Raw genomic sequence first — 9,867 nt, 5'->3', positions numbered from 1 at the left:
CTACATTGGGGAAACCAAGCGGAGGCATGGGGACCGCTTTGCAGAACACCTCCGCTCAGTTCGCAATAAACAACTGCACCTCCCAGTCATGAACCGTTTCCACTCTGCCTCCCAATCTTTAGATGACATGTCCATCATGGGCCTCCTGCAGTGCCACAATGATGCCACCCGAAGGTTGCAGGAACAGCAACTCATATTCCGCTTGGGAACCCTGCAGCCCAATGGTATCAATGTGGACTTCACCAGCTTCAAAATCTCCCCTTCCCCCACCACATCCCAAAACCAGCCCAGTTCGTCCCCTCCCCCCACTGCACCACACAACCAGCCCAGCTCTACCCCTCCACCCACGGCATCCCATAACAAGCCCAGCTCTTCCCCTTGCCCCAGTGTATCACACAACCAGCCCAGCCTGTCTCTGCCTCCCTAACCTGTTCTTCCTCTCACCCATCCCTTCCTCCCACCCCAAGCCGCACCTCCATCTCCTACCTACTAACCTCATCCCACCTCCTTGACCTGTCCGTCTTCCCTGGACTGACCTATCCCCTCCCTACCTCCCCACCAAAACTCTCCTCTCCACCTATCTTCTTTTCTCTCCATCTTCAGTCCGCAACCCCCTCCCTCCCTATTTATTTCAGAAAGCTCACCCCATCCCCCTCTCTGATGAAGGGTCTAGGCCCGAAACGACAGCTTTTGTGCTCCTGAGATGCTGCTTGTCCTGCTGTGTTCATCCAGCCTCACATTTTATTATCTCTGACAGTCTCTGTGCTGTTTGATGTGCTGCAATGCCCCCCTCTGCTGGCCTCCACACGCCACTGCACAGGCAGCAGCAGGGGATGGGAACCATCAGGGATTTATTCAGAGAGGGACTGGGAGGGCAGCAGCGCACAACACCATCCAAACTGATTTATTCTTCATGTACTTATCTAAATGTCTTTTAAATGTTGTTACTGCACTCACTTCCACCATTCCATGTAGAATTTTATTCCATACGCGAACCAATCTCTGTAAAATAGTTGCCCCTCATGTCTCTTTTAAAATGTTTGATCCTCAAAATTTGAAACATCCCCACAGCCTTGAAATCCTCCATCCCCAAGAAAAGATAACCGACATTCAACTTATTTGTGCACCTCATGATTTAAAAGCCTCAATCAGGTCATCCCTCATCCTCCTGTGCACAAGTCAGTAAAGTCCCAGCCTATCCAGCCTCTGAAAACACTCTGATGTGGTGATGTATCCGGATTGAATCAGGTGACAGTGTTGGACCCATGCAGTGTTTCGGTGTAAGGGAGTATGTCTACATGTCAGCATTCTGAAACTTGCGAACATATTAAGCAGAGGTTCACCTGCGCATCTGCCAATGTGGTATACTGTACCCATTGTATCCCTGATGGATCCCAGTGTCATTCCATGACACGGTCTCTCTATCTGCCCCTCTCTATCTATATATCCAACCCATCCCATTTGTTCATAATTAAACCAATTCCAGACCATCTCTCTCTAGCAGTGACACCAATGGCGCTCCTTGTCCTGGCACATGCAGCACAGTGGCTCAGTGGTTAGCACTGCAGCCTCACAGCACCAGGGGCCTGGGTTCAATTCCAGCGACGGGCAACTGTCTGTGCGGAGTTTGCACCTTCTCCCAGTGTCTGCGTGGGTTTCCTCCGGGTGCTTCGGTTTCCTCCCACAGTCCAAAGATGTGTAGGCTAGTTGGATTGGACATGCTAAATTGCCCGTAGTGTTCACGAGTGTGTGGGCTATAGGGGGATGGGTCTGGGTGTGATGCTTAAGGGGTGGTGTGGACTTGTTGTGCCAAAGGACCTGTTTCCACACCGTAGGGAATCTAATCTAATCCTTATATCTCAAACCATCCATTCCCACCGACATCCCGGTAAATCTCTGCTGTTCCCTCTCCAGATTAATATTATCCTTCCTATAACAGTGCGACCAGAACTGGACACAGTACTTCAGAAGATGCCTCACCTACATCCTGTACAACGTGAAAATGACATCCCAACTCCCAAACTCAAAGGTCTGAGCAAAGAAGGTAACGAACTAAATGCCTCCTTAACCAACCTGTCTGTATGTGACACAGACTTCGAAGAGTTATACCTGATGGCCGAGTCTCTGTTCTGCAACACGACCAAAGGCCCTAATTTAAATTGTATAAGTCCTGCCCTTGTTTGTTTTACCAAAAGCAATGTCTTGCATTTATGCAAATTAAACACAATCTGCCGCACCACAGCCCACCGAGTGATATTCCCACCCCCGACACAACCCTGACATGTTTTGAAAGACCCTCCCATCTCCAGAAGGCCTACAAATTCCGGTCTTTATTTTCGCAAAGACCCTGAGCTTGGTTTGCCTTGTGCGGGCAGCAGGAGGCGTGGGGTGGTGGTGGTGGGAGTGTGGATTGCAGACCAGCCTGTGATGGGGAGATTCATTTTCTTCAGGGTAGAGAGATTGCCAATGGGCACCCAGATGGGCCCTAGTTATGCCTGTCTCTTCATTGGGTACGTGGAACATTCCTTTTCCCAGTCCTACTCTGCTACCCTCCCCCACCCACAGCTCTTTCTCCAATGTATCAATGATATCATCGGAGATAGTAGGAACTGCAGATACTGGAGAATCTGAGATATCATCAGTACTGCTTCTCTCTCTCGTCTGGAATTGGAAAGCTTCACATATTTTGCTTCCAACTTCCACCCTGCCCTCACTTTCACCTGGTCTATCTCTGAGCCCTCCCTTCCCTTCTTCAACATTTCTGTTTCCATTTCTGGGATAGACTGGCCACTAATATTCATTACAAATCCACTGTCTCCCACAGCTACCTGGGCTATATGTCCTCACACCCTCCTTCCTGTAAAATCCGGTTAATGTCTTGCATTTGTGCAAATTAAACACAATCTGCCACACCACAACCCAGTGAGTGATATTCCCACCGCACCCCCAAACAACCCTGACATGTTTTGAAAGACCCTCCCAGCTCCAGAAAGCCTACAAACTCCGGTCTTTATTTTCGCAAAGGCTCCCTCCATCCCATTCTCTCAGTTCCTCCATTTCCTGCACATACTGTTCTATGTTCTATATGTTCAGATGAGGCTAACTTCAACAAGAGAGTCTCTGACATGTCCCCCTTCCCCCTCAATCAAGGATTCCCCAGCTCCTTTGTTGACAGGGCCCTCAACCAGGTCCGATCCATCTCGCACACTTCTGCCCTCACTCCTTCTCCTTCCTCCCGCAACAGCGATAAGGTTCCCCTTAGCCTCACCAACCATCCCAACAGCATGCACGTCCAGAAGATCGTCAGACACCATTTCTGCCACTTTCAGTGAGATGCCACCACCAGACCACCTCTCCCTTGATAACAAAGTGTGAAGCTGGATGAACACAGCAGGCCAAGCAGCATCACAGGCCTGCCTTCCGCAGGGACCGTTCTCTACGGGACACCCTGGTACACACTTCCTTCACCCCCAACAATTCCCCACAGCCCTACGGCCCTTCCCCTGTAATCGGGGAAGGTGCAGCACCTGCCCATTTACCCCCTCCCTCCCCAGTGTCCAAGGGCCCAAACATATCTTCCAGGTGAAGCAACACTTTACTTGTACTTCCCAGAATCTGGACTACTGCATTCGCTGCTTACAATGTGGTCTCCTCTACATTGGGAAATGAAGTGAAGACTTGGTGAATGCGAGGTAGAACATCTATGCTCGGCTTGTAAAAAAAGTCTCTGAACTGCCTGTTGCCTGCCACTTTAATGCACCACCCTGCTCCCTGGCCAACATCTCTGTCTCTGGCTTGCTGCAGTGTTCCAGTGAAGCCCAAAGCAAGCTGGAGGAACAACACCTCATTTTCCACTTGGGGACCCTGCAGCCCTCTGGACTCAGTATTGAGTTCAATAATTTTAGGGGCTAAGCTCTCCCATGTCCCACACCCCACTGCACACACCAGGCCTTGTTACCACATACCCTGCCATTACACACTCCCTGTTGTTAGTCACTAACAGTCCCTATGAGCAACTACTCACCCTCCCAGCCTGATCCTTCTCAGCTCCTTTGTCTGTCCAATTTCTTTCTCTCTCTTTGGGCCCTAGCATCTCGTTTACTCTCTACCCCACCCACCTCCCTAGTTTCAGCATATAAACTGACATTTTCTCAGCCACCACCAATTCTGAGGAAGGGTCACTGAACCCCAAACATTGACTGTTTTTTTTATCCTTCAAAGATGCTGCCAGATCTGCTGAGCTTTTCCAGCAACTTTGTTTTTGATCCTAGAATATAATTTGTTGCTGTGTAACATTTAATGCTTTTAGGAGGAGGGCAGTCACACCTTAGAGGTGGGAAATAATGATCTGCAATATGATCTTTTGGGGTTGGAAATTATGCTCTTTTGTCATGTCTGGTGTTCAGTAATGTCTAATCGAGATTCTTCGTAGTGCAGAACATGTCTGCAGAATTTCTTTCCCGAACATTGCAGTCTCCAGATATAGTAGGAACTGCTGCTGCTGGAGAATCTGAGATGACAAAGTATCGAGCTGGATGAACACAGCAGGCCAAGCAGCATCAGAGGAGCAGGAAAGCTGACATTTCAGGTCTGGACACTTCTTCAGAAATGGGGGAGGAGAAGGGGATTCTGGAATAAATAGAGAGACAGAGCGGGAGGCGGATGAAAGATGGATAAACGAGCAGGTAGGTGGAGAGGAGACAGACAGGTCAAGGAAGCTGGGATGGAGCCAGTAAAGGTGAGCGTAGGCGGGGAGTTAGGGTGGAGGTTGGTCAGTCAAGGGAAGCCGGACAGATCAAGGAGACAGGGATGAGACTGGTTGGTAGGAGGTAGGGGCGGGGGTTGCGGTGGGAGGAGTGGATCAGTGGGAGAAAGGATGGACAGGTCACGGAGTCAGGGATGAGCTGGGCTAGTTTTGGGATGCATTTGGGGATCGGGAGATTTTGAAGCTTGTGAAGTCCACATTGATACCATTAGGCTGCAGGGTTCCCAAGCAAAATATGAGGTCCTGTTCCTGCAGCCTTCGGGTGGTATCATTGTGGCATTGGATGAGGCCCAAAATGGACATGTCATCCAGGGTGTGGAGCGTAGATGTTCCACAAAGCAGTCTCGAAGGCTCCGTTTGTTTTCCCTAATGAAGAGGAGGCCACATTAGGAACAGAGGATACAATATACATCAGCAGATGTGCAGGTGAACATCTGTTTGATGTGGAAGGTTTTCCTGCGGCCTGGGATGGAGAGTACGGGTTGGTGGAGTCGGGCAGGTTCCTCACTTCTCGCAGTTGCAGGGAAAAGAGTCGGGTGACGTGGAGCTGGAGGGGAGTGTGGAGAGGACAAGAGATTCATGGAGAAAGTGGTCCCTCCGGAAAGCAGGGAAGAGTGGCGAGGGAAAAATATCTTTGGTGGTGGGATCAGATTGCAGACGGCGCAGGTGCTGTAGGATGATGTGTTGGATCCGGAGGTTGGTGGGGGTGGTCGGGGCGTGTGGGGTACCTCAGGATGAGAAGATTCTGTTTTGGTTTTATTGAGGGGAGGGGGTGTGAGGGATGAGTTGCAGAAAACATGAGAGATGCGTTCGAGGGTATTTTCAACCACTGTGGAGGGGGAGTTGCAACCCTTGAAAAACGAAGACATCTGGGATGACTGCAAGTGGAATGCCTCATCTCAGGAACAGATGCAGAGGAGGCGAAGGGATTGGGAATAGAGAATAACATTTTTGCAGGAATGTGGGTGGGAAGAAATGTATTCTAGGTAGCTGTGGGAGTTGGTAGGCTTGAAATGGATATTGGTTTCCAGGTGGTTTCCAGAGATGGAAACACAGAGGCCCAGGAAGGAGATAGATGTATCACACATGGCCCACGGAAACTCAAGGTTGGTATGGAAGATGTTGGTGAAGTGGATGAACTGTTTGAGCTCCTTGTGGGAGCATGAGGTGGCACCGATACAGTTATCAATATAACGGAGGAAGAGGTGGGGTTTAAGGCCAGCGTAGCTTCGGAAAAGGGATTGTTCTATGTAACCTACAAAGAGGCAGGCATAACTTGGGCCCATGCAGGTCCTACAGCTAATCCCTTTGTCGGTAGGAAGTGGAAGGACTTGAAGGAGAAGTTATTAATGGTGAAGACGAGTTCAGCTAAGCGGACAAGGGTGTCAATGAAGGGGGACTGGTTGGGCCTGGGGGACAGGAAGAAGCAGAGGTCCTTTAGGTCATCTGTATGGGGATTACAAGTATACAGGGATTGCAGGTCCATGGTGAAGATGAGGTGTTCGGGACCAGGGGATTGGAAGTTCTGGAGGAGTTGGAGGGCGTGGGTGGTATCATGGACATTGGTGGGGATTAGCTGGACCAAGGGGGGGAAAATGGAGTCCTGATAGTTGGAGATAATTTCGGTGGGGCAGGAGCAGGCAGAGACAATGGGTTGACCAGGGCCGACAGGTTTGTGGATTTTGGGAAGGAGATAGAAGCGGGTGGTGCAGGATTAGGGAACAATGAGGATGGAGGCTGTGAGTGGGAGGTCACCTGAGGTGATGAGGTTCAGGATGGTCTGGGAGATGATGTATTGGTGGTCAGGGGTGGGGTCATGATCAAGGAGGCAGTAGATGGAGGTGTCAGAGAGCTGGCATCTGGTCTCAGCAATGTCAAGGTCAGTGTGCCATTCTACAAATGTGCTTCCCTTGTCCGTGGGTTTTATAGTGAGGTCAGGGTTGGAGACAAGGGAGCGGAGGGCTGTAGGTTCTGCGGGGCGAGGTTGGAATGGGTGAGAGGGGTGGAGAGGTTGAGGCAATTGATGTCTCAATGGCAGTTGGAGATGAAGAAGTCGAGGGAGGATAGGAGGCCTGGGGATGGTGTCCAGGAGGAGGGGTGTGTTGGCGGTGGGAGAAGGGGTCAGTAGAGGGAGGATTTCAGATAATAACCATTTAAGCTGGAAATCATAGCCAAGCAATTAAAGATGCTAATAGTTTATCTCAATGACGCAGCACATTCCCTCAACATCCTCTAGTTGAGGCAAGTACCTTGCAATTGTTCAACACTGAAAAATCTTCCCTGTGTAATTCAGAAAATTTAACCAGAATTTGATAAATTCAAATTCAGCTGAAAGTTGGCACGTAAAATGTGACTCAAAATCTGGGCATGACTTTGGTCTTGTGTAATGGGTAGCACCAATGCCTCTGTGCCAGAGGTCTGATTCAATTCCAATCTCTGAATCTATGATAATGTCACTAGCTCTGGACCAGAAGCTCTGGATACAACTCCTGCCAGTCGAGGAGGTGTCTCACAGCCTGTCAGAACAGGTTGATGAGCAAATATACGGGACAGTCATATTGTAGATTCAGGGGCCATCGCAGTGTGTTGGCCTTCATCTTTGGACCAGAGGCCTCAATTCAAAACCCCCGGCAGTGTTTCATAATATGTCTAAACAAGTTGGTGAAATTTTTTCCAGAATTGTGACTTGATTGAGAAGGACCAGTGTTGAATTTCAGAATTCAGGCCCGGGATAACAGAAAGCACAGTCATTCGTGTTGATTGTAGGAAAATGTGCACCTTATATATTTTTATAAAATCATGAAGGGCATGGATAGGGTGAATAGTCAGGGTCTTTTTCTAGTGTATGGGGAGTCAAACGTTAGAACGCACAGGTGTTTGGAACAACGGGAAAAATTTCAAAAACCATACAAATGAACTTCTAGATAAAGTGCTGGAGGCTTGTGAAAACACCATTTCAAAGGATGGGTATATGTATTGGAAGGGTCCAGAGGAATGTAGGCCAAACGCCGGCAAATGGGATGAGATTAATTTCGGCTACCTGGACAGCATGGGCATGTGGACCAAGGGATTTGTTCCCATACTGTACATCTTTATGATTCATTCATTTGCTCGGGATCTCTTTGTAATCTTGGATAACCTTGTCTGTCCATGGTTCAAATAATCTCAGTGTCATCGTAAACTTGCTAACCTTGCCTTCTATAATTTTCATCTGAATCATTCATTTAAATGACAACCAAAAGTAAATCTAGCACTGACCCCTGTGGATCACCCCAAACCACAGGCTTCCAGTCTGAAGGACAATCCTCCATGAACACCCTGTCTCCTGTCATAAAGCAGAAAGACACACACACACACGCACGCGCACACGCGCACGCACTTGCACACATGCACACAGCCGTGGAGATAGATACATTCTAATGAATAAGCAGTTCAAGGGTTATGGTGAGAAGGCAAGGGAATTGTTTTGAGAAATATGTCAAGCATAATTGAACAGCAGAGCAGACTCGATGGGCCAGATGGCAAATTCTGCTCCAATTTCTTATACTGTCTGGTCTGAAGGTATCGGGAATATTTAGAGAAGGTAATTTGCTGTGTGGCTGACGCACTTTAAGGAGTCTCCCAATTAAGACTGAGGTACGAATATATCTTTCTCTTTAACATTGTGCTGTCTGTGGTGTTCTCATCCCCAGGGAATAATGAACACTGGGTTCGTGAAGATATTCAAGGCGGAGCTCAACTGACCTTTAACGGACAAGAGAGTCCATTCTTGGGAATAAACAGGAAAAGTGTGTTCAGCCACAAACAGATCAGCCATGATCTTTCTAAATTAAGCAGCAGGCTCGAGGGTCCAACTGGCCAACTGCAGCTCATATCCTGTTTGTTGTTGTCTCACTCCACCCTTCAAAGCTGTTGCAGAGGAAAAGGATGTCCCCATTCAAACAGTCATGGTTGTTATCATAGAGACACAGAGATTTACAGCATGAAAACAGTGCCTTCGCTCCAACTCATCCACGCCATCCAGATATCCGAAATAAATCTGGGCCCATTTGCCAGCATTTGGTCCATTCCTCTCTAAACCATTCCGAATCATATACCCATCCTGATGCCATTTAAATGTTGTAATTGTACCAGCCTCCACCACTTCCTCTGGCAGCTCATTCCATAAACACATCACCCTCTGCATGAACATGTTGCCCCTTAAGTCCGTTTTAAACCTTTCCCCTCTCTCCCTAAAGCTGTGCCCTCTCGTTTTGGACTCTCCCAACCCGGGGAAAAAGACTTTGGCTGTTTACACTCCTGTGTCCCTTGTGACTTTGCAAACGTCTGTAAGGTCACACGTCAACGATATTTTATTTTATTGTGTACCAATTGTGGCAATGTTTCCACACAGCACCCACAGCCAAAAATGAAATTAACCACAAGCTTATCTGTATTTGTGATGTTCTTAAAGGGACAGATGTTAACCAGACTGATAGGAAACCTCCCCTTCTCCTCGATACATTTCTGGAGAAAATTGAACACCTGATTGAGAGGGCAGACTAGATTTATTGCTGCATCTAAAAGACAGCATTTCTGATCTTACAGCATTCTACTCAAATGTCAGTCTATATCCTGTGCTTGTTTTTTAAACACTGAAGGATCAAAATCATTGACAGTATAACCTCTACCTGATGATCTGACAACAAATGGCCCGAATGGTGTAATGCTGAGCTCAGATACTTCTCGACAACCAGCTACACACCACAAGAGAGGCCCTGCAACCTTTCCCAGCTGCTGCACAGCGAGTCCTAGTTCACTAACAAGAAATGCAGAATATAGATAATTATTTAGTTTCAGGTTGGAAAGCAATGATTAATGGAATTCCTCAAGAAATGTTGTGAGTTCACCAACAGTTTACAATCCAGATTAATGATGTCAATGAAGGGCTGATAGGATTGGAGCTCAATGTGCTAGTACAGCATTATAGTCACCCAATAAGATGACAAGTGGAGGGAGGCGATCTACACTGGTGTGTAGACACGGGGTGTTTGGGAGTAAACTTCCGGCAATGCAAATAAAACAGTAGAGTGTGGGTTGTGGGTCATTTGTGTTTTGGGGAA

Source organism: Stegostoma tigrinum, unplaced genomic scaffold (assembly GCF_030684315.1).
Source record: "Stegostoma tigrinum isolate sSteTig4 unplaced genomic scaffold, sSteTig4.hap1 scaffold_66, whole genome shotgun sequence".
Lineage (NCBI taxonomy): Eukaryota > Metazoa > Chordata > Chondrichthyes > Orectolobiformes > Stegostomatidae > Stegostoma > Stegostoma tigrinum.
Note: the sequence above shows the minus strand (reverse complement) of the source record.